This window comes from Amia ocellicauda, chromosome 6, assembly GCF_036373705.1.
Source record: "Amia ocellicauda isolate fAmiCal2 chromosome 6, fAmiCal2.hap1, whole genome shotgun sequence".
NCBI classification, from domain to species: domain Eukaryota; kingdom Metazoa; phylum Chordata; class Actinopteri; order Amiiformes; family Amiidae; genus Amia; species Amia ocellicauda.
Window position 1 is genome coordinate 43,880,841 of NC_089855.1, and position 21,182 is coordinate 43,902,022.

The 21,182-nt window shown below is 41.8% G+C and overlaps 2 non-coding genes across 2 annotated transcripts; one reads left to right on the forward strand and one right to left on the reverse strand.

The window, feature by feature from the left end:
• The first annotated feature begins 4,618 nt into the window (after positions 1–4,618).
• Positions 4,619–4,733, forward strand: LOC136752042 (U5 spliceosomal RNA). Its single transcript, XR_010817220.1, has one exon. It is a non-coding gene; the product is annotated as a U5 spliceosomal RNA (small nuclear RNA).
• Positions 4,734–10,190: 5,457 nt separating this feature from the next.
• On the reverse strand, positions 10,191–10,305 carry LOC136751916 (U5 spliceosomal RNA). Its single transcript, XR_010817103.1, has one exon. It is a non-coding gene; the product is annotated as a U5 spliceosomal RNA (small nuclear RNA).
• Between the last annotated feature and the right edge of the window lie 10,877 nt (positions 10,306–21,182).

Consider the following 21,182-nt stretch of genomic DNA (forward strand, 5'->3'; position numbering starts at 1 on the left):
AACTACCCAGGTCTGATTGTTGCCAGAACAATGTCTCCAGTGAAGAAAGGATTAACAACCATTGGTGTCATGAATCCTACCAATGACGACTGCCATGTCCCAAGTAACACACCACTGGGAAATTTGTACTCTCTGATAAATCAGGGAGGTGAAGAGTTCCAGGTTATTGAGGCTACTGTGCACAATATCAGGCAGACAGAAGGCACAAAGTTACCCACAGTGGACTTCAGTCAGTCTAAATTGAGTGATCCACAAATGGACCAGCTGGAGAACTTACTTTTGAAGTATTGTGATGTGTTTAGTTCACATGAACATGACTATGGCTGCACAGATGCTGTAAAGCAACACATTCGAACTGGAGATGCCCTACCGATCCGCCAACATGCTTACAGGACTTCTCCAGCTTTGAAGCAGGAAATAGAAAAACAAGTTCAGCAGTTGCTGGCCCATGACCTCATTGAGGAGAGCTGCAGCCCTTGGGCTTCACCTGTTGTTTTAGTCAAGAAAAAGGACGGCAGCTACAGATTTTGCATTGCATCAAGAAATTAAACCCTGTCACCATACGGGACTCGCATCCCTTACCACGGATTTCTGAAGCTTTGGACAGCCTGGCAGGGGCATGCTGGTTTAGTACCATGGACCTGTCAAGTGGTTATTGGCAGGTTCAGCTGGCATCAGAAGACCGGGAGAAGACCGCATTTACCACCGGCAGCGGCTTATACCATTTTAAGGTCAACCCATGGGACTGACCAATGCACCACCTACCTTCCAACGTTTAATGGAGCTTGTGCTTCGTGGTCTACACTGGAAGATCTGCCTCATCTGTTTGGATGATGTTTTGGTTTTTAGCAAAACCTTTCCTGAACATCTGCAGAGTGTGGAAGATGTCTTTCTTCGCTTTTGAAAGGCAGGACTAAAGCTGAAGGCCAGTAAATGTCAGCTTGCACGGGATGAAGTCTCTTTCCTGGGACATGTAATCACCAAGGGTGGTCTCAGACCAGATTCCAGGAAGCTGGACAAAGTGAACGATTGGCCAACACCAAGAACACCTACTGAGATGAGAGCTTTTGTGGGTCTCTGTTCCAATTACAGACGATTCGTTAAAATCTTTGCCCAAAAAGATGCAAAACAGTTGGTCTTCTGAACTACAGCCTGAACAAGCTGTTCCTGTAAGACAAACCTGTGAAGATTTAGCAATAGACATTGATGAACTGAAGCAGAAACAACAAGCGGTTGTCATTCTGAGAACTGCGATGGAATGGAAAGAAATGGATAACCGAAGACCTACTGCACGACGAATCAAAAACTCCCCGTCAGCTCTGAAAAAGCTCTGGTATGAGTTTCCTCACCTGACTTTGGAAAATGGGATCCTCTGTCAAAAAATTAAAACCTTTCTGCAGAAAGCCTATACTTACCAATTGGTTCTTCCTGAATCCCTCATTCAGACAGCCCTCACTTACCTGCATGGAAATGTCTTCAGTGGACATTTAGGGACTGAACGAACTTTGCAGAGAGCCAGAAAAATCTGCTATTGGCCTTACATGTCACGTGACATTTACAAGTTCTGTACAGAGTGTTTAACATGTCAGACTCGCAGTGCTCCAACACCAAAAGCTAGAGCTCCTTTACAACCTATTGTGGTGGATCGTCCATTCCAGAAAATTGCTGCTGACCTCACTGAGCTACCAGTCACTTCTCAAGGCAACAGGTATGTTCTTGTTGTAATGGATTATTTTACATGCTATGTGAATCTCTTTCCTTTAAAAGATCAGCGTGCAAAAAGTGTAGCTCAATGCTTGTTTGAAGACTTCATCCGTCAACATGGTATACCTGAGTCCATCCACACTGACCAGGGCAGACAGTTTGAGTCTGATCTGGTGAAGCAGCTGTGTAGCAAGTTGGGAATTGAGAAGACACGAACATCTCCGTACCATGCCCAATCAGAGGCATGGTGGAAAGACTGAACCGGACATTAAAAGACCAATTAGCTAAATACATCTACCAAAATGGAGGAGAATGGGACAAATACCTCTCACAGGTGGAACTTGCGTACAATTCAAGTGTACATTCCAGTACTGGATATACTCAATTTTTCGTTTTGTTGAACTGCAGTTCATTCACTACTCAAGCAAATCCGGGCACACCAGCTGCTTATGCCCAGGATGTCTTTAACCGCCTGTCACATGCTTTTGACATGGCCACTGAGTAGTCGAAAGAATCTAAACTACTGCTAAAGACTCACTATGATCAAAAGCTTGCTTTTAACCCCTATGCTGAAGGTGATCTTGTTTTCCTTCATGATCCTGCCAATCAAAGGAATAAACTTGCTCCTAGATGGAAGGGGCCACATAGCGTTCTGAAGAGGTTGGATAAAGACGGTTGTCCTGGCGTGACCTATGAAATCACTGACCCAAGAGATCCACGATCCAAATCATGGATTGTACATTACAATCATCGGCTGAAGGCATACAAAGGTCCTTGGTCTGACTTACCTGCTCATCCAGAAGCGCCTCCACAGCTGTTTAGAGATCCTGATGATGCACCTGTCAGTCCGCCATCAACACTGACAGCTTTGTCTGGAGACGTCCCTTACCCACTTCCAGTTCCAGCGAGCTCCAGTCATCACTCGATGCCGTCTCTCTCTCTTCTTTTTTCCACAGCTCCTGTCCAGAGGGATATGCTACCTGTTCCAGGTGTTGTTCCACAGCCTGCTCTAGCACTTGAGCCATGCCCAGGTGTCACCCATTCTTCCAGCCTTCGGGAGTCCCAAGTCACAGTGCACCCAGAGACTATGTCTGTTCTCTTACCTCAGCGACCCCAGACTCCTGTGGCATTACCTGCTGGATGTACCTAGTGGTCGTAAAGTTTTGAAACCTGACAAGTTTAAAGATTTAGTTCTTTCTTGGTTTATACCTGTTTTCTTGTTAAATTACAGTTCAATACAGTAATGGCTCCTAATCTGCCATTCTTAAAAATAAATAAAAAGTTCCTATTGTACTGACATACATCTATTGTGATTTAATTACTGCAACATCAGTTTATCATTTGGAAAATCTAAGTATATATATATATATATATATATATATAAAAATGTAACATTAGAAATATTGTATGATTTATTTAATTAAGAAACGAGGACGTTTCAAATAAAGTGGGGGAAGACTGTGACATTAGTTTATTATTGAAAAATTAAAATATCTATGAAAAGGTATCGTAAAAGAAATTAGAAACACTGTATACATTATTTTACTTTATAGCTGGGAGAAATCGCTATGTGTTATGTTGTTCCCCTAAGAACATATTATTTCAGTTGCATGTTGTAGAGTCACGCACGTCTTTGTGTGGTGGATAGAGAGGAGTAGTGGCGCTGCACTGCTGTGCTCGGCATTGTATTTGTAACTGCAACTCGGCCTCCAGCACCGGCACCATGTCGGTGGAAAAGCGCTAAGTGAGCTCACACTGAGCTCAGTGTAATGTCTGCTCTGGAGAGCTCACAGTGTGACCTAGTCGTGAGTTCACGTCTTTACTGGGTAGTCCTTGACAACTTAATTGACTCAATTCTTGGGCTTAATTGGTCAAAATGACCATTGGTTGAAGGTACTCAGGGACTGATGTAAGTAGAGAGACTTATTAAACCTGCAGGATTGTGGTTTTCCCAGATCAGAATTAACCAGCTCACCACAAAGGAACATGGATGTTGCTATTGCAACATGGATTACACAAAAACATTGAAATCCAAGTTTGCAGTGGTCCTTGGGCCATTGTGTGGTTATCCAGATCACTTCAGCACGAATTTTGCAGTGCTCTGGACTACAACTCCAGGGACTACTGTGCAGTGGTCCAGACCTCAGAAACTGTGTGCATATGAACACTGAAGTAGGCATCATAACTGTAGCCAATACTTTGTGGTTAAAATACTTAATTTAATCCCTGTATTGTACGGAATAATAATAACAACTGTAAAACATAAGAGAAGGGCCTGAGAATAAATACAATACACAATAGACTAGAACCCTTAGAATATAATAATATGAACATCCTCATGATTAGTATGATTGTGGTTTGGATGATATATTAATGCAATTTGATAACATATTTTACAGAAAATGGGTTTTAGGAATTGTGTCAAAAAACTAAAAGAATTGTCTTAGGGACCACTGCTCCCTTTTTCCAGACCAATGTATAGCCCACTTTTCTTTTAAATTATGTTTAAAACAAAATTTAGGAAGCAGTGGTTAGTTCTGAATCAGACATATTGACCCCCTCACTCAATCTGTAAGTCCTGCAACAAACATTGGAATATGCACAGATATTTGCTCAGACTGGTATAAATGTCCCTAATAAATAACCAAATGCTATTTTTGTTGTTTCAAATGTGTTTCAAATTCTCTCTCTCTCTCTCTCTCTCTCTCTCTCTCTCTTTCTCTCTCTCTCTCTGTCTCTCAATTTAGTGCATTTGTATTGTCAAAGCAATTGGACATGCAAACATACATACATATGGAAAATAAACAATAAAATTATAAATCACAATTAGATGTAATAAAGTACAGAAAAACAAAATGTAATGAAATGTGATCTTTAATACACACAAATATGTATGGCTGGTCGGAAGCGTCTTGGACTCGGGTTCCTCTTCATTACTTATAACGCTTTTGCCTTTTGTTTAAGCTTTCCATGGAGGGTAACGTGGATGAGTTTGTACCATTCTTGGGAGGCTCTACCTTTTTGGGGCGGAGCTGTGATCCAGGTGAACAGCAGATCGGGCATAGGTGGGCATGTGGGCGGAGGAAGAGGAATGCCGGTCAAGCAGATAAGCTTGCTAAGGTACGTAGCAGCAGCAAACAGCCCCCCCATCCAGCCAGCCAGGCAGTCTGGCTGGCAGTGACTGAGTGGTTGACAGACGGCAAGCAACGGAATGCACGTGCTCTGTGATGTCATAGCAGTCAGCTCAGAGAGAGGTTCGTGATGTCATCACTGAGCTGGCTGGCTCTGTGTGTCTTGCTGGCTGTTTGTGTGTGTGAGAGAGAGAGAGATAGAGTATGTGTGTGTGTGAGTGGGTGAGTGGGTGGCTGTGTTATTGTCTGTCTGTCTGTCTGTCTGTCTTTCTGTCTCTCTCTGTCTCTCTCTGTCTCTCGCTCTGTAGATGCATCATAGGGAACATATGTAATAATCTCTCTTTTTGTTATCCAAAAATGTGAATGAACGTATTTCACGTGGGTTTTGCATTGGTTGGAAACGTTTTAAGATTATTTATGAGGTGTAAATTGGATTTGTCTCAGTTCTCCGTAGTTTTCAATGTATGTGCCATGCAGTAGCGTCCATGTTACAGATGTGTCCTATGCAGTGGTAGGGTCAATAAAATGTCAGTAAAATTTTATTTTAGCAATTATGGAAGAAGAAATGGAAATAGAGGGTCCTCACTAATTATCTAATTTACCAACAACGTTTAAAATTAGGTCTTGCGAAGCTGCAGAAAATGCTGTATAATTGTATGTGTGTTCAAACACCAGCTGCTATAGACTGATAGCTTTTGAAGACTCTGTATAGGAAGTTGAAGAAAGTGTTTTGTGATAATTATATAATGTTTTATATTAATACTAGCATTAGAAGTAGTTTTGTTTACAGACTGAGCAGATTAGATTTAGCAGGACAAGTAAAGGGTCAACAAGGTTGGTTTGTTAGAAACTCCTGTCAGTAATGAAAGATTACACAGTGCCGAAATAGCCTACAGATGTCTGCTGTGAATTTGTTTATGACTTAATCGTTTCTCCAGATAGGGAGGAATTGTTTTTGTTAAAGAGCGATTGACAATAGGTAAATGAAGACCGTGGGATCTTCCTAGTGCACATCAAAGACAGACATCTGCTTTGGATCCATCACCTCTTCACGGGAGGACAGATCGTAAAACGGACCCGGACCTGTATCTTCTGATTGGATGAACGGCCATAAGATGTTACGTCATTTTTCCAATAAAGTTGTACTCATGTCTGTAAACATTAAGCCTCACTGAAGGAATTATTTCTGACAGTGGAGCTTCCGAGCGGCTCGATTAAAGTTCTGTTTGCTTTGTCTCCATGACTTCTCCACTTATTCCAGACACGGTTCTACAGGGTGAATGTGGAGTCCATTGTTCCGGAATTAAAACAGTTTGTTAACTCGGCACAAGCTCTGTTGCGGGGCTCTGCGGAGCTTGAGAATCCGGAAAGGTTTAGATTGAGAAAACTAGAAAAAAAACTAGAAAACAGCGTTGCCCTGCAGGGCCTGAACAACGGAAAGGCTCCCGGACTGGACGGCCTGCCGGTGCGGTTCTTATAAGACTCTGTGGCCAGTACTGGGGATGGACTTACTCAGTGTGTGTGAAGAGGGTGTGCTGGACGGTGAGCTGCCATTGAGCTGCAGGAGGGCAGTACTTACACTGCTCCCTAAAAAGGGTGATTTATGTTAAATCTCCAACTGGAGACCTGTGTCATTGATATGCTGTGACTTTAAGATCTTGTCAAAGGCCCTTGCCAACCGTCTCAATCCAGTTATGGGATCCCTAGTGCACCCAGATCAGACTTATTGTGTCCCACAGCCCTCTATATTTGATCATGTTTTTTTTGGCGAGGTACCTGATGTCGGCATCCAGGTTGTTTGGCTTTCAAGCAGGTTTGATCTCCTTGGATCAAGAAAAAGCATTTGATCGTGTGGATCATAAGTATTTGTTCCATAACTTGGAAGCTTTTGGTTAGGGCCCTAATTTCTTGGCACTGATTAAATGTTTGTATAATAATGTTTTTAGTGTGTTAAAAATCAATGGCGGGTTGAGTACCCCATTTCCAGTGCAGAGAGGGATTAGACAAGGCTGCTTGCTATCGGGAATGCTGAATTCCTTGTCCATAGAGCCTCTCTTGCACACGCTGAGGACTGTGTTGACTGGTCTGAGCATCCCGTCCTGCAGTGTGGTGTGTGTTCGTTTGTGTGCATATGCAGACGATGTGTGTGTGTGTGTGTGTGGTGGGGGACTTGGACGTTGTGCTATTGGAAGAGAGCCTAGAGAGATATGGGCAGGTGTCGTCAGCAAGAGTTAATTGGATGAAGAGCAGTGCGGTGCTGCTCTGGGAGTTGGGGGGAGGCAGCCCCTGGGTTTGCAAGCTGGGCTGCAGTGGAGTAGTGGGGAGTTAAAATGTCTGGGGGTGTTCCTGGGGGGAGAGAAGGCAAAGCAGAGGAACTGGGAGAGGATAGAGGAGCAGGTACAGGAGAGGTTGGGGCGCTGGCGATGGCTGCTCCCCCAGCTCTCGTACAGAGGGAGGGTGCTGGTCATTAATAATCTGGTGGCTTCAATGCTGTGGCACAGGCTAGTGTGTGTGGAGCCGCCAGCAGGTGTGCTCACCAGACTCCAGAGGATCCTGCTCCATTTCTTTTGGGACGGGCTGCACTGGATCAGGCAGAGTGTGGTTTTTCTGCCAGTAGCAGAAGGTGGGCAGGGACTTTTAGACCTGACCAGCAGGGTGGCAGTGTTCAGGTTACAGACAGTTCAGAAGCTGCTGTTCTCAGAGGCTGTAGCTGGACAGGCAGTTGTTTGTGACAGACATGTCTCAGTTGGATCTCAGAGGGGTTCCACTTTTTTACCGTAGTGTTTTGAAAGCGTGGTGGCTAGTGCGGGTGCGAAGAGACATGGAGAGGTTGGGGGCTTATTGGCTTTTGAGAGAGCCGTTGCTGTGTAACCCTGCACTGCGGCTCCCTGTGTTGGAGTCTCAGGGCTTGCACAGCAGGCTGGTTAAGGCAGGTGTGACCAGGCTGGGGCAGGTTGTGATGGGGAGGGGGGGTGGCTGGATGAGTGTGGAGGCCTTGGCAGGAAGGCTGCAGGTGGACTCAGTGCGATTGGTAGGGGTGTTGCTGTCTCAGTAGAGTGTGGCCCTGCAGTAGTAGGGGCTGGGTGTACAGGGGGAGGTTTGGATGGGCAGCAATGAATCCGATAGACAGAGGCTTTTCATTGAGCTGAAGCTTTCCCCTTCCATGTGGCTCAGGCAGGATAGGCCAGATCTGATTTTACAGATGAAGGAAGTCTCTGATGTTGTTTTTTCTAGTGCCAATAATAAGACGCTGTATCAATTTGTATTGAAAACGACTCATTTTGCACAGTTAAAAGATGTCCCTGATTCACCCTGGAGAGATAAGCTGCTAGTTGAGAGTGCAGTTCGCCCAGCTTGGGGAACCCTGTATACAGCCCCCCTGAATAAGAGAGCTGGGGATTTACACTGGCACTTAGCAGTGAATTCCTTTCTGTACATTATTGATCATGATGTGACTGATGCCTGTGTGTTTTGTGGTCAAACGAAAACTGTTGCTCACCATTATTTAGACTGTAATAGATAACAACCTTTATTTCTATGGTTGAAAGTTCCTTTTTCAACTCTCATTGTGTTTTTCTCCAAGGGTGTTTGTGTTCGGTATAAGTGCTATTGTTCAACTGAAAGTCAAGGTCAAGTTAACCAATTTTTTGATAGGGCAAAAAGAGTAGGTAACGGAAATTGAGTGGCCATGTCTTTTGTGAGGTTTTGACTGTTTTTAATATTAGTGTAGCTGTTCAAATCACTGTCGATTATGAATACCACAAAACAATGTGTAGTGTGGATCAGTCTGAGAAGGTATGGTGCCTTGATAGGTTTCTCTGCCTGGTTGGGAATGAGGGTTTGGTTTTAAATATATAAAGAGTGATGTCTGTTCTGTTTTTATGGTAATTGGATAGTTGTTTAACAGCTGCATTTTTTGGAGGTTGCATTGTTTTTTTTTAATGCTTTTTGTAGATTTTGTGTGTTGAATGATGCACTTCTGTATTAAAGTACATTTTAAAGTAAAAAAAAATATCTTTCTCTCTCTCTTTCTCTCTCTCTCTCTCTCTCTCTCTCTCTCTCTCTCTCTCTCTCTCTCTCTCTCTCTCTCTGTGTCTCTTGCTCTGTAGATGCATCATAGGGAACATATGTAATAATCTCTCTTCTTGTTTACCAAAAATGTGAATGAACGTATTTCAAGTGGTTTTTGCCTTGGTTGGAAATGTTTTAAGATTATTAATGAAGTGTAAAGTGGATTTGTCTCAATTCTTCGTAGTTTTCAATGTATGTGCCATTCAGTAGCATTCATGTTACAGATGTGTCCTATGCAGTGGTAGGGTCAATAAAATGTCAGTAAAACTTTATTTTAGCATTTATGGAGGAAGAAATGCAAATAGAGGTTCCTCACTAATTATCAAATTTATCAACAACGTTTAAAATTAGGTCTAGCGAAGCTGCAGAAAATGCTGTATACTCGTATGTGTGTTCAAACACCCGCTGCTAAAATCTGATAGCTTTTGAAGACACTGTATAGGACATTGAAGAAAGTGTTTTGTGTTAATTATATAATGTTTTATATTAATACTAGCAATAGAAGTAGTTTTGTTTACAGACTGAGCAGATTAGATTCAGCAGGACAAGTAAAGGGTCAACAAGGTCGATGTGTTAGAAACTACTGTCAGTAATGAAAGATTACACAGTGCCGAAATAGCCTACAGATGTCTGCTGTGAATTTGTTTATGACTTAATCATTTCTCCAGATAGGGAGGAATTGTTTTTGTTAAAGAGCGATTGACAATAGGTAAATGATGACCGTGGGATCGCATCTTCCTAGTGCACATCAAAGACGGACATCTGCTTTTGATCCATCACCTCTTCACGGGAGGACAGATCATAAACGGAGCCGGACCTGTATCTTCTGATTGGATGAACAGCCATAAGATGTTATGTCATTTTTCCTATAAAGTTGTACTCATGTCTGTAAATATTAAGTCTCACTGAAGGAATTATTCCTGACGTGGGGCTTCCGAGCGGCTTGATTAAAGTTCTGTTTGCTTTATCTCCGCGACTTCTCCACTTTTTTCTAAGACAGTTCTACACACAGCCAGCAAGACACACAGAGCCAGCCAGCTCAGCGATGTCATCACGAACCTCTCTCTGAGCTGACTGCTATGACATCACAGAGCACGTGCATTCCGTTGCTTGCCGTCTGTCAACCACTCAGTCACTGCCAGCCAGACTGCCTGGCTGGTTGGATGGGGGGGCTGTTTGCTGCTGCTGCGTACCTTAGCAAGCTTATTTGCTTGACCGGCCTTCCTCCTCCTCCGCCCACATGCCCACCTATGTACGATCTGCTGTTCACCTGGATCACAGCTCCGCCCCAACAAGGCAGAGCCTCCCAAGAATGGTACAAACTCATCCACGTTCCCCTCCATGGAAAGCTTTAGCAAAAGGCTAAAGCGTTATAAGTTATGAAGAGGAACCCGAGTCCAAGACGCTTCCGACCAGCCAAACATATTTGTGTGTATTGAAGATCACATTTTATTACATTTTGTTTTTCTGTACTTTATTACATCTTATTGTGATTTTTAATTATATTGTTTATTTTCCATATATATGTATGTATGTATGTATGTATAAATGTATAAATGTATGTTTGCATATCCAATTGCTTTGACAATACAAATGCACTGAATTGAGAGAGAGACAGAGAGAGAGAGACAGAGAGAGAGAGAGAGAGAGAGAGAGATGTGCTAGGGCACACCTGTAATTTAAACTAGGGAACATTCGTCACATGCTTATGGAACATTCATAACATACAGGGAACATTTGTAAAACGAATTTGGGAACCTTTGTGACATACTAAAACGACATACTGGTAAGATGTTGGGCACATCTGAAACAACAAAAATGGCATTTGGTTATTTATTAGGGACATTTATACCAGTCTGAGCAAATATCTATGCATATTCCAATGTTTGTTGCAGGACTTACAGATTGAGTGAGGGGGTCAATATGTTTGATTCAGAACTAACCACTGCTTCCTCAATTTTGTTTTAAACATAATTTAAAAGAAAAGTGGGCTATACATTGGTCTGGAAAAAAGGAGCAGTGGTCCCTAAGACAATTCTTTAATTTTTTTGACACAATTCCTAAAACCCATTTTCTGCAAAATATGTTGTCAACTTGCATTAATATATCAAAACAAACTACAATCATACTAATCATGAAAATGTTCATGTTATTATATTCTAAGGGTTCTAGTCTATTATGTCTTGTATTTATTATCAGGCCCTTCTCTTATGTTTTACAGTTGTTATTATTATTCCATACAATACAGGGATTAAATTAAGTATTTTAACCACAAAGTATTGGCTACAGTTATGATGCCTACTTGACTGTTCATATGCATTCAGTTTCTGAGGTCTGGACCACTGCACAGTAGTCCCTGGAGTTGTAATCCAGACCACTGCAAAATTCGTCCTGAAGTGATCTGGATCACCACGCAATGGCCCAAGGACCACTGCAAACTTGGATTTCAATGTTTTTGTGTAATCCATGTTGCAATAGCACCTACCATGTTCCTTTGTGGTGAGCTGGTTAATTCTGATCTGGGAAAACCACAATCCTGCAGGTTTAATAAGTCTCTCTACACATCAGTCCCTGAGTACCTTCAACCAATGGTCATTTTGACCAATTTAGCCCAAGAATTTAGTTAATTAAGTTGTCAAGGACTACCCAGTAAAGATGTGAACTCACGACTAGGTCACACTGTGAGCTCTCCAGAGCAGACATTACACTGAGCTCAGTGTGAGCTCACTTAGCGCTTTTCCACCGACATGGTGCCGGTGCTGGAGCCAGTGCAGCTGCTCTGCCTGGGATCCAGCTGATCTGTTTGTGAACCGGCCCGCTTTTCCACCGGTTTTGGAATCGAATGCTGACGTCACTGGATGTGGGCGTTCCCAAGCGTGGAGTAGAAGTGGAGAAACACAGCAATAATAATCAGCACCGAGGCAACTGCGTCTTTAACTTCACAATCAAACTCATTCCGCGTCTATGGCAAATCGTAACCCTAATGTTACAAATGTTCCCTAAATATGTTTTTTGCAGAATACACAAGCAAACGTTATGGAATATCAGCATTTTATCGACACACATAATAGAACGTATTGTTCTTTAACATTGATGAGAATAATTCACATGAATTAACATACTGTTGAAGATGTAACCCTTACCCAGTGGCTAATCCTAACTCTATGTTACAAATTTCCCTAAACACTTATTTTGCAAGACCAATGAAAAACCTTTAGGAATTTGACACTTTTAAAGATACACATAGGTAATACCAATGTGCTTTAACAATGCCGAAAAAAATAATGCATTTATCTTTAATAGTGAAGATATTGTATAGATGTATATCTTTCATATACACAAATAGAAAAAACGGTTTCCAAACTGAATATAGAACTGAAACTTTCAGACAATCCATGAAAAATGGAATGTAATTATTTTCACTTCTTAACAATTCAATATATCAATTATATTCATAACCCTAACCCTAACACTAACCCTAACTTTAAGTTAAAAATGTTCCCTAAACACTTATTTTGCTGGATCAATCAAAAACTGTCAGGTTTGTTTAAACTTTTACTGACACACATAGTTAATGGCAATGTGTTTTAACTTTACGGAAAATAATAATCCGTATATCTTTAATTGTTTTGACGTTATTAAGATATAATGCATCTATCACATAGGGAACATTTGTAACATGATAGGAAAAGAAACAAATGATGTAACTTTGAAAATATTCAATATTACAGCATACAACTTGTCAGGCTTCAAAAAATGGAATTTATGACATACTCTGTAAAAATCAAGCAAATAGCATTTGTTATTCATGAGAAAAAAAAAAATCAAAGCTATCAGAATAAAGTTTTACTGACATTTTATTGACTCTACCACTGCATAGGACACATCGGTAACATGAACGCTACTGAATGGCACATACATTGAAAACTCCGGAGAATTGAGACAAATCCAATTTACACTTCTTAATTAATCTTAAAACGTTTCCAACCAAGGCAAAACCAACTTGAAATACGTTCATTCACATTTTTGGTAAACAAAAATAGAGATTGTTACATATGTTCCCTATGATGCATCTACAGAACGAGAGAGAGAGAGAGAGAGAGAGAGAGAGAGAGAGAGAGAAGTCACTGAATGTATGAGCTCCTATCCACACAGCAATACCAACAGAGGCCAGCCAAACATACAACCCCCCCGCACTGGAGCACACGTACCACGATGCCGCAGCACCGGCCAGCCCCCCATCACCCAGCCTCCCACCCGCCCCACGAGCACCAGGCACAGCGCCCATCAGAAGCCGCTCAGCTATGCCGCAGCCCTGACCCAGGCCGCCACTCCGGCCCCCACCGAGCGGGGGGAGATCAAGCACCTGCTCAGCCTCCTCTGCTCCAGACTGCTGAGCTGAGCCAGAGAACTCGGGTAGGGACGGACAACCCCACTTGTAAATTAAAAATAAATACCTGTGTACATACAATGTAACCATACTTTACATAAAACTAATAATTATTAAATTTGAAATTCTAGTTTAAACAAAACCTTCGATAGTTGTATTGTTGATAGGCATTTTATTCCACCAAGTACAATGTTAGCTAAAATGAGCTCATTTACAGTCAGCTGCTGGAACATTCAGGGCCTGAACTCCTCGCCTTTCGGGCTAAAGAGCACAGACCCTGAATTCATTAAAAGCATTAAAGAATTAGATATCATAGTTCTGCTGGAGACATGGTGTCGTGCAGAGGTGCCCACACACTGCCCCCTGGGCTACAGGGAGGTTATTGTGCCCTCAATTAAACTGAGCACAGTGCGGCGTGGCAGGGACTCTGGGGGGATCATAGTGTGGTACAAAGAGGAGCTGGCGAACCACATCAGCCCAGTCAATCAGGGCCCAACGCACACATGGCTTCAAATTAAGAAGGGAATAGCCCAGTGTGAGAATCATATATACCTTTGTACAGCGTATACCCCCACCTCTGAATCCCCCTATTACAATGGGGAATTTTTTAACACCCTCCACACAGAGATCGGCCATTTCCAGGCCCAGGGGAATGTGCTGCTCTGTGGGGACTTCAATGCCCGGACAGGCACCGAGCCCAACTGCATCGGCACACAGGGAAACAGCCATGTGTTCGGCCAGGCCCCTCTGTACCTCACCCCCACCACAACCCAGAGGTGTTTAATGGCAGGATCAGAGGGGACTCTTTAGGGAGGTTCACGTATTGCTCAGCTCTTGGGACTAATGTAGTCGACTACGCCCTCACTGACATGGACCCCTCCTTCATCAGTGCATTCACTGTCAGGCAGCAAACCCCCCTGTCAGACCACAACCAAATCACAGTGTTCCTGAAAAGAAGAAGTCAGGCCAGCAACACACAGACACAGCCCAGTAAGCTGTACAACCTTAATCAAACATAAAGATGGGCTCCAAACAGCACAGAGGAATTTAACCAAGCAATCAGTTCTACAGAAATAACAGACATCATCAACACTTTCCTCAGCTCACAGTACCAGCCTGACGTGACAGGACTAAATCTGGCCATAAATGATATCAATCAAATATTTCAAATTGCAGCCACAATGGCAAATCTTAAAAAGACAAAGAAAAAATCAACCAGAATCATACACACACACACAGACATGGTTTGATGATGAGTGTAAATCAATAAAAAACAAATTCAAGGCACCTATCCAATCAAAAACATCATCAACCACAAGACACAGAACTATGCCAACAGTACTGTGAGACCCTAAAACACTACAAACACACCCTTAAAAATAAAAAACAGAAACACACAAACAAAACACTCACAGACATAGAGAAATCTGTTGACCAAAACCAGTTCTGGGAAATGTGGAACAATTTAATTCAACAAAACAACAAGAATTGGCAATACAAAACGGAACCATTTGGAAAAAATACTTTGAAAACCTTTATAAAGATATCCAACAAAATGATCTGACACACAAACAAATTGAAACCAGGGAAAAACTGAAAATACTCAAACAATCAATTAAAAATAATCAAAACCCAAATGACGCTCCAATCACCCTACAGGAACTATCTAAAAAGCTCCAGGCACTTCCACCCAGAAAAGCCTGCAGCCCGGACAGCATCAGCACTGAAATGCTCAAACACAGCAGCGCACAACTGCAGTAGGCTGTGCTTAAATTGTTCAACATGGTCCTCAGTACTGGTTATTTCCCTGACATCTGGAAGCAGGGGCTGATCACCCCAATCTATAAGAGTGGAGACAAATTCGACCCTAACAACTACCGGGGCATCTGTGTTAGCAGTAACCTGGGGAAGGTGTTCTGCAGTATCATCAACGCCCGGATACTGGCCTTCCTTACCGAGCACAGTGTCCTGAGTAAGAGTCAGATTGGCTTCCTCCCAAATCACCGCACTACAGATCATATTTACACCCTACACACCCTCATAGACAAACACGTCCACTAAGAAAGTAAAGGCAAAATCTTTGCCTATTTCATTGATTTCAAAATGGCATTCGATTCCATTTGGCACGAGGGACTTTATTACAGAATTCTTCAAAGCGGTGTAGGGAGTAAAGTCTATGATATTATAAATACAATGTACACCGAAAACAAATGTGCAGTAAAAATTGGCAACAAAAGAACAGAATTCTTCACTCAGGGGCGGGGAGTGAGGCAGGGCTGCAGTCTGAGCCCAACACTGTTCAACATCTACATCAATGAGTTGGCAACGGTGTTGGAGCAGTCTGATGCCCCTGGCCTCACCCTAAATGACACAGAAGTCAAATTCCTGCTCTATGCGGATGACCTAGTCTTGCTGTCGTCCACAGAACAGGGGCTTCAGCAAAACCTGGCACTGCTAGAGCAGTACTGTTAGTCCTGGGCCCTGGCAGTAAACATGAAAAAGACAAATACCATGATATTCCAGAAAAAGGCCAGGCCTCAGGGAACTAGGTACCACGTCACTTTAGCAAACAGCACCATCGAACACTGCACCCACTACACATACCTAGGCCTCACACTCAGCTCAACAGGAAGCTTCAACGCAGCAGTGAAGACACTGAGAGAGAAAGCACGCAGGGCCTTCTATGCCATAAAGAGACACATTTGCATAAAAATACCTGTACAAATCTGGCTAAAAATATTTGAATCCATAATCAAGCCCATTGCTCTCTATGGCAGTGAGGTGTGGGGTCCCCTCACAGGGCAGCAGTTTGCTCAATGGGACAAACACCCAAAAGAAACCTTGCATGCAGAGTTCTGCAAAAGTATCCTACAGGTGCAAAGGAAAACACCGAACAACGCATGCAGGGCAGAATTAGGCCAATACCCATTATAAATCAACATACACAAAAGAGCAATTAAATTCTGGCTCCATCTAATAAACAGCGACACACACTCCTACCACCACAAGGCCCTGCAATGCCAAGAGCTGAACCCAGAGAGGAGCCCCCTCAGCCAGCTGGTCCGCAGGCTCACTGCGCAGACACACACCAACACCGGCCAGCCTCAGGACAGCAACACACACATGCACACAATCAGAGTCAACCAAATTATCACACAGCACAAAGAAAACTACATCACCCATTGGGAAACACACACACAAGCACAAAGTAATCTGCAGTGCTATCGGGCCCTAAAAAGACACTACACATTATCAGAAAACCTTAAATTAATAATGAACGAAAAACACAAAAGGATCCTGACCAAATACAGGCTCAGTGAGCACAGCCTGGCCATCGAGACGGGCCGACACAGGCAGACCTGGCTGCCCAGAGAGGACAGGCTGTGTCCCCACTGCCAACGCCGAGAGGTCGAGACAGAGCTGCACTTCTGCACTTCTGGGAAAGGAGACCAGCTGCATATTACTGGCAGCCCAGTATACAGCTGCCTGCCACAGCCTGAGGGACACAGTGGATACTCAGTCCACTCACACAGGGGACACCCCTGGACACAGGCAATGACACCTATGCTACACCCAATTATTACTATCAATATCAGTTTTATGTCTCTCTGAACTATGATTGAATTTTATTAATTGAAATTAATCAGTTACCTGTTTTTAACATATATATTGTGTATTTATGTATGCAAATGTACATATAAATGTTCAAAACTGTTGTTTGTCACCATTGCTTTGGCAATACTTCTTTTTGGTCATGCCAATAAAGCACGTTGAATTTGAATTTGAATTTTGAGAGAGAGAAAGAGAGAGAGAGAGAGAGAGAGAGAGAGAGAGAGAGATAGTGTGTGTGTGTGTGTGTGTGTGTGTGTGTGTGTGTGTGTATGTGTGTGTGTGTGTGAGAGAGAAAGAGAGATAGTGTGTGTGTGTGTGTGTGAGTGGGAGAGTGGGTGGCTGTGTTAGTGTCTGTCTGCCTGTCTGTCTGTCTCTCTCTCTCTCTCTCTCTCTCTCTCTGTCTCTCGCTCTGTAGATGCATCATAGGGAACATATGTAACAATCTCTCTTCTTGTTTACCAAAAATGTGAATGAACGTATTTCAAGTGGGTTTTGCCTTATTTGGAAAGATTTTAAGATGATTTATGAAGTGTAAATTTGATAAGTCTCAATTCTCCGTAGTTTTCAATGTATGTGCCATTCAGTAGCGTTCATGTTACAGATGTGTCCTATGCAGTGGTAGTGTCAGTAAAATGTCAGTAAATCTTTATTTTAGCAATAATAAAGGGGAACAAATGCAAATAGAGGGTCCTCACTTTGAATCTAATTTACCAACAACGTTTAAAATTAGGTTTTGCGAAGCTGCAACAAATGCTGTATAATCGTATGTGTGTTCATTCACCACGTGCTAAAGTCTGATAGCTTTGATTATATATATTTTTTCTCATGAACAACAAATGCTATTTGCTTGATTTTTACAGAGTATGTCATAAATTCCATTATTATGAAGCCTGACAAATTGTATGCTGTAATATTAAATATATTCAAAGTTACATAATTTGTATGTTTTTCCTATCATGTAACAAATGTTCTCTATGTGATAGATGCATTATATCTTAATAATGTCAAAACAATTAAAGATATACGAATTATTATTTTCGGAAAAGTTATAACACATTGCTATTAACTATGTGTGTCAGTAAAAGTTAAAAAAATCCTGACAGTTTTTTATTGATCCTGCAAAATAAGTGTTTAGGAAACATTCGTAACTTAAAGTTAGGGTTAGTGTTAGGGTTAGGGTTAGGAATATAATTGATATATAGAATTGTAAAGAAGTGTAAACGTTTACATTCCATTTTTCATGGACTGTCTGAAAGTTTCAGTTCTATATTCGGTTTGGAAACCGTTTTTTTTCTATTTGTGTATATGAAAGATATACATCTATTCAATATCTTCACAATTAAAGATAAACGCATTATTATTTTCGGCATTGTTAAACCACATTGGTATTACCTATGTGTATCTTTAAAAGTTTAAAATTCCTAAAGGAATTTTTTTTTTTGCAAAATAAGCTTTTAGGGAACATTTGTAACATAGAGTTAGGGTTAGCCACTGGGTAAGGGTTACATCTTACACAAGGGTTACACAAGTGCCGGAATGAGGTCAAGGACTCTGCTGTTTTGACTTCGGTGGTGGAATGAGCTGCCCACCAAAGTCAAAACAGCAGAGTCCTTGACCTCATTCTGGCGCTTACTCAAGACGCATCTCTTCCGACCGCACTTGTAATATTAGTCCTCTATCTCTGCTAGATAGCACTTCAGCTTATTATGCTCCTCTCGTTCTTGAATGTTTTCCTCCTTGCTCCCTTTCCCGTAGCCCTAGTCTGTAACCCTACATCTTGACAGCACTTAGCTTTCACCGTCCAGGATGTAGGAAGTCTTTTAATGTACTTGTGTAAATTGTAATTGGAATTTTTAAAATGTATTTTGAATTGCGATATATTTTAGCTAAGTTGAATTTGTAATGATTGATGCCTAAAAATAAAAATAAAAATAATCAAATAATAATCTTCAACAGTAAGTTTATTCATCTTAATCTCTTCAATGTTAAAGAACAGAATTAACCAGCTCACCACAAAGGAACATGGATGTTGCTATTGCAACATGGATTACACAAAAACATTGAAATCCAAGTTTGCAGTGGTCCTTGGGCCATTGCGTGGTGATCCATATCACTTCAGCACGAATTTTGCAGTGGTCTGGACTACAACTCCAGGGACTACTGTGCAGTGGTCCAGACCTCAGAAACTGTATGCATATGAACACTGAAGTAGGCATCATAACTGTAGCCAATACTTTGTGGTTAAAATACTTAATTTAATCCCTGTATTGTACAGAATAATAATAACAACTGTAAAACATAAGAGAAGGGCCTGAGAATAAATACAATACACAATAGACTAGAACCCATAGATTATAATAATATGAACATTGTAGCGTTATGTTGGGTGTATTTGGATAAGAGCATTTGGGCTCTGAGCTGATGCACTGATCTAAAGAAGACCTCTCCCCCCCCAAAGTTATCAGATTTCCTTTGCTCATCAGCTTGGAACTGGTTTGCATCAAAGTGACAGTTTTGGGGAGGATGGCACCAAGAAGAGGCCAAATAGTTTGGAATTCTGCTATGAAATGTCTGGATAAAGGGGCCTGTAGGTGATAAAAACTCTTTGTAGTGGACGAGAGCCGAAATCCCGACATAGAGCTACGAACCCGGGCCAACCGGCATTTCCAATAGATGGCATGGATTGACATCAGTCATAAATCAAGCCCTCCTCCAATAGGACACTGGGGGCTGAAACCGAAATCCAATCTCAAGAACTCAGGAACCAATCACCTATCGATCTGACAGACTATAAGGAACAGCGGACGGTCGTTCTCTCTCTCTCTCTCACCTGAACCAGTAACTCGCTGCCACAGCTCAACCTGTAGCTCTGTTGCCAGAACCGGAACCAGAAACCAACCAAGTCTTTGCCGGCAACAGAAGAGTTAAACTGGGAGAAGGAGATTGAGCCGTATGAAGAATTCTTTTAAAGGACTTTATTAAATAAAGAACTTTACAGACTGCGCTGACCGCCTGTGCCCACCTGATCAGTGGAGTTTTACAGCTGGACAAGTCGACTGAATACGAAAGTGTCAGTCATTTAAATAGCTATTTGAGTCTTAAGAAACTTGACCCTTGGAACAAACAGGGCCCTGCTTTCCTCAAAGACTTTGTCTTCAAATAAGTACGGTGAGAGACCCTGCTTGCCAAAAAGATTTTGTGCACAACCTTGGAGCCTTCAAACCAGTGGAAAATCTGTTTGGAAACGACTCTACTTTTGCGAAACCCCAACTTCCAGGTGCATCGACTGAGTGGAAGTTCTTGGACAAAGCCGAACCGGACTGCCTTTGTTCCAAACCACACGGACCTCGTGCCGTGTGCTGTTATCTGAGCCCGAAGCCAGAGAGGCCTCTCTGCGACGAAGTTCAGATAAGTTTAACAGTTTGGAGTTCATCATTCATGACATTTGAGAAATCAATTAGAAATGTTAATCTGTGAGTCATAACTCTAGAATGTGTAATATCATTTAGTTGTCTTCAATATAAATTTGTGTTGCATTAAACTGTTTTGTTGATCATTTTAGAAATAAAATCTGTCAACGCCGAGAAATATCTTCTCATTCCTGTTTAACTGTTTAGTCTGAAATTGACACAAGTTAATAGACATTAGATTATTGGTGGCCATGCCTATCCTTAATCATTGAATAATAATCAGTTAAGGGAAATTGTGGTAACAAGTAATGATAGGATCTTTCTCGGCACCTAAACGTAAATGAGACTGATATATATATAACGAGAAGTTACCTGACATTAAACACTAACCTGCGTAGTTATTTAATTTCTGACTAACAATACTAATGAGAGACTCACCTTCGTCTTACTAACCGGTATTGTAGTCAATGTGTTTATAACCTTTCTTGTTTAACGATTTGTGTTATCATATGCGATCCCATGGTCTTTGATTTGGTCACGGAAGTGATTTGTCTTTGATTTGTTGATCTAGAGTTGAATTTTAATTAGTTTTCCCTTTTGTATAATTAGTGTAGTGCTACATTTAGTCTTTGTTTTTGAATAAATTTGACAATTTATATCTTTGGAATTGGTGTCTGTGTCCAATTATTACAGAAATTGAGTGCTACAAGATTCCAGGATTCGTGATAAGGTGATACTATAAATTCACTTCTTAAATTGAAATTCATAAGTGTACCTTACGCTACACTAGTAAGAAATTAGGAAAGGAGAAAGAACAGCTGTTAGGATACAGAGTGATGTTTTCAGAGGGGGCGTTGGGGCAGT